This window comes from Pteropus vampyrus, unplaced genomic scaffold, assembly GCF_000151845.1.
Source record: "Pteropus vampyrus isolate Shadow unplaced genomic scaffold, Pvam_2.0 Scaffold113, whole genome shotgun sequence".
Lineage (NCBI taxonomy): Eukaryota > Metazoa > Chordata > Mammalia > Chiroptera > Pteropodidae > Pteropus > Pteropus vampyrus.
In genome coordinates, this window is record NW_011888894.1 from 3,180,599 (window position 1) to 3,185,504 (window position 4,906).

At 35.2% G+C, this 4,906-nt stretch overlaps 1 protein-coding gene across 1 annotated transcript in view; it reads right to left on the reverse strand.

Annotated features, from left to right (window-relative positions):
• Window positions 1–4,906, reverse strand: part of ARHGAP25 (Rho GTPase activating protein 25) — a 46,946-nt gene that overhangs the window by 2,335 nt on the left and 39,705 nt on the right. The gene's annotated exons all lie outside the window — the stretch shown is intronic.

Consider the following 4,906-nt stretch of genomic DNA (forward strand, 5'->3'; position numbering starts at 1 on the left):
CCAGTGAAGAGGTAAGATCTGAGTGAGCCCAGGAACTGGCTGGGTTAAGATCCCAGCCCCACTAATGATTAGCTGTGTGACCTTTAGGAATCTTTTTATTCTTCCTGAGCCCCCATCTCTTCTATAAAATGGGGATATTATCTATTTCACAGGATTGCTGTGGGGATTACATGAGGAGATATGTTTGAAGCATGAAGCTTACACACTGAGAACTGCTAATTCTCCTCCCTCTGCCAAGGATGGGAGGCCACCTGATGGTGGATCTGGAGGACTTTATTCCATTCAGAAGGAGTGGCTGCCTCTATGGCAGCTAGTTCTTTCCCTACTCTGTCAATGACATTCATGTTAGAAAATAGTGGGAGTCTTTTCTGGGGCTGCTTTGGTCACTGCCAAGATGTCAAACAAGACTTGTAGTTCTACAAATGATTAATTTTAGGTGCTACATTTTGCTTCTACAAGGGCAGCTCGCTGTATTAAACAAAGAATGAAGGCAAACAAAAGTCTTCCTTTCATGAACCCGAGTCTTTTTTTTTTTTTTGGTCAATGGCTGCTTTTCATTAAATTTTTATATTTCAATTAGAGTTGACATTCAGCATTATTTTATATTAGTTCCAGGAGTAGAGCATAGCGGTTAGACATTTATATAATTTACAAAGTGATCCCCTTGATTAGTCTAGTATCGACCTGGTACTATACATAGTTATTATAATATTGTTGACTATATTCCCTATGCTATACTTTGCAACCCCGTGACTATTTTGTAACTACCAATTTGTACTTCTTAATCCCTTCACCTTTTTTCACCATTTATTGAATAGGTTTTCTTTACCCCACTGTGTATTCTTGCCTCCTTTGTCAAGATTAATTGGCCAGATAGGTGTGGGTTTATTCTGGGCTCTCTATTCTTTTTCTTTGACCTATGTGTCTGTTTTTATGCCAGTACCTTGCTTTTTTTTTTTTTTTACTACAATAGCCTTGTAGTATAGTTTGACATCAGGTATTGTGATACCTTCAACTTTGTTCTTTCTTCTCAAGATTGCTGTGGCTATTTGGGGTCTTTTGTGGTTCCATATAAATTTTAGGATTCTTGTTCTAGTTCTGTGAAAAATGCAATGGTATTTTGATTGAGATTGCACTGAATCTATAGATTGCTTTGGGTAGTGTGGACATTTTAACAATGTTAATCCTTCCTATTCATGAGCACAGAATATGCTTCCATTTATTTGTATTTTCTTCAATTTCTTGCTTAAGTGTCTTATAAATTTTTGAGTACAGGTGTTTTATCTTCTTGGTTAAGTTTATCTGTAAGTATTTTTTGAAGCATTTGTAAATGAGAGTGTTTTCTTAATTTCTTTTTCTGATAGCTCATTATCAGTGTATAAAATGCAACCGATTTCTGAATATTAATTTTGTATCCTGTTACTTTACTGAATTCCTTTACCGATTCTAATAGTCCCTTTTAGAAATCTTTAGGGTTCTCTCTATATAGTATCATGTCTACTATAAATAATGACAGTTATACTTCTTCCTTTCCAATTTAGATGACTTTTATTTTTTTTCCTGTCTGATGGCTGTGACTCGGACTTCCAATACTATGTTGAATGAAAGTGGTACAAGTGGTCATCCTTGTCTTGTTCTTGATCTTAAGGAAAATGCTTTTAGATTTTCCCCATTAGGTACTATATTAGCTGTGGGGTTTTCATACATAGCCTTTATTATGTTGAGGAATAGAAGTTCTCTCCATCCCAACTTTGTTAACTTTTTATCATAAATGGATGCTGGATTTTGTCAAATGCTTTTTCTACATCTATTGATATGCTCATATGAATTTTATCTCTCAATTGTTAATGTGGCATATCACATTAATTGATTCGTGGATATTGAATCAACCTTGCATCCCAGGAATAAATCCAACTTGATGATAGCGTACGATTTTTTAAATGTATTGCTGAATTTGGTTTGCTAATATTTTGTTGAGGATTTTTGCATCTATGTTCATCAGGGATATCAGCTTATAATTGTCTTTCTTTGTAGTATCTTTGTCTGGTTTTGGAATCAGGGTAATGGTGGCCTTGTAAAATGAGCTTGAGAGCTTTCTTTCCTCTTGAATTTTTTGGAATAGTTTGAGAAGAATAGATGTTAATTCTTCTTTTAGTTTTCAGTAAAATTCACCTGTGAAGCCATCTGGTCCAGGACTTTTATTTGTTGTGAATTTTTTGATTACTGATTCGATTTCAATAGTAGTAAACAGTTGGTTCATATTTTCTGTTTCTTCTTAACTCAGTCTTGGAAGATTGTTGTTCGAGGAATTTATCTATTTCTTCCAGATTATCCATTTTGTTGGCATATAATTATCTATAGTATTTTCTTATAATCCTGTATTTCTATGGAGTCTGTTGTCACTACTCTGCTTTCATTTCTGATTTTATTTATTTGGGTCCTCTCTCTTTGTTTTTCTTGATGAGTCTGGTTAAAGGTTTATCAATTTCGTTTATCTTTTGAAGAACCAGCTCTTGATTTCTCTTATCGTTTGCACTGCTTTTTTTTTTTGTCTCCATTTTATTTATACCTCCTATGATTTTTATAATTTTCTTCCTCTACTCACTTTCGGCTTTGTTTGTTCTTCTTTTTCTAGTTTCTTAATGTGTAAGTTAGATTGTTTATTTGAGATTTTTATTGTTTCTTGAGGTAGGCCTGTATTGCTGTGAATTTCTTTCTCAGGACTGCTTTCGGTGTGTCCCATAGATTTTTGTTGTGTTTTCATTTTCTTTTGTCTCAAGGTTATCATTTGATTTCCTCTTTAATCTCAGTATTAACCCATTCAGTGTTTAGTAGTATGTTATTTAGCCTCCATGTATTTGTGGAGTTTTCAGTTTTCTTCCTGTAATTGATTTCTAGTTTCATACTTGCGGTGAGAGAGGATGCTTGATATGATTTCAATCTTCTTAAATTTATTGAGACGTGTTTTGTGGCCTGACATGTGGTCCATCTTGCATTCAATTTTAATTGCTAGCCTTTCTGGATAGAGTAGCTTTGATTGTAGGTCTTTGCTTTTCATCACTTTGAATATTCCATGCCAATCTCTTCTGGCCTGCAAAATTTCTGTTGAGAAATCAGCTGAGAAGAATGTATATTGTGCCTCTTTGGGGTGAAAGGCTCTAAAAATAGCAATTAAATCCATTTGGTCATGTGTGTCAGTTAAGGCCACTATTTCCTTGTTGATTTTCTGTCTGGAAGATCTGTCCATTGGTGTCAATGGGATGTTAAAGTCCCCTACGATGACTGTATTATTGTTGATCTCTCCATTTATGTCAGTCAATATTTGCTTTGTATATTTAGGTGGTCCTATGTTGCATGCATAAATGTTTACTAGGATTATGTCCTCTTGTTGGATTGAGTCCTTTATCATTATGTAATGTCCTTCTTTGTCTCTTCTTACAACCTTTGTTTTAAAGCTTTCTATCTGATATAAGTATTGCTAACTCAACTTTGTTTTTGTTCCATTTGCATAAAATATCTTTTTCCTTCCCTTTATTTTCAGTCTGTGTGTGTCTTCCAATATGAAGTGGTTCTACTGTAGACAGCATATGTATGGTTTTCTTATCCAGTCAGTAATCTTCTGTATTTTGATTGGAGCATTTAATCCATTTATATTTAAAGTAATTACTGATAGGTACATAGTTATTACCATTTTATTATTCATATTTATGTTCTTTCCCCTTTCTGTTCTTCTTCTTAAAGAAGTCCCTTTAACATTTCTTATAATGCTGGCTTTGTGGTGATGAATTCCTTTAGTGTTTTTCTGTCTGGGACACTCTTTACCTCACCTTCTATTTTAACTGATAGCCTTGTTGGGTAGAGTGGTCTTGGTTATAGGTCCTTACTTTTCATCACTTTGAATATTTCATGCCAATCTCTTCTGGCCTGCAAAGTTTCTGTTGAGAAATCAACTGACAGTTTTATGGGAGCTCTCTTGTGAGTAACTAACTGCCCTTTTCTTGCCACCTTTAGGATTCTCTGTTTGTCTTTAACTTTTGCCATTTTAATTATGATGTGTCTTGGTGTGGGCCTCTTTGGGTTCATCTTGTTTGGGACTCTCTGTACTTTCTGGACTTGTATGCCTATTTCCTTTGCCAGGTTAGGGAAGTTTTCATTCATTATTTCTTCAAATAGGTTCTCAATTTCTTGTTTTCTCTCTTCTCCTTGATGCAATCTTATTACGCTTGATGTTATTCTAGAAGTCCTTGAAATATCATTTTTTAAAATTCTTTTTTTCTTTTTGCTGTTCTAATTGGGTGTTTTTTGCTACCTTGTCTTCCAAATCTCTGATTTAATCATCCGTTTCATCTAATTGACTGTTGATTCCTTCTAGTGTAGTCTTCATTTGTTATTATATTCTTCATTTCTGACTGGTTCCTTTTTTATGGTTTCTATGTCCTTTTTTTGCTCTCTCTTTGTTGAAGTTCTCACTGAGATCATCTATTCTTCCTGTAAGTTCATTGAGCTTATACCCAGTATTCTGAACTCTGTATCTGGTAGGTTGTTTGCCTCTGTTTCATTTAGTTCTTTTTCTGGAATTTTCTCCTGTTCTTTCATTTGTGACATGTTTCTTTGTTCTCTCATTGTGGCTGCCTCTCTGTGTTCATTTCTATGGATTAGGTAGATCTGCTATGTCTCTCAGTCTTGGCTAAATGTCCTTATGTAGTATGTGCCCTGTGTGTCCCAGTGGCGCAATCTCTTTGATCACCTGAGCCAGGTGCTTTAGGAGTGTCCCTGTGTAGGTTGTGTGTGCCCTCCAGTTGTCATTGAAGCTTGATTGCTGTTGGCACATCTGTGAGTGGGACTGACTCTCAGGCTGACTGGCTATGAGTATTGGCCATGCCTACAGCATATGAGCTGCTGTGCG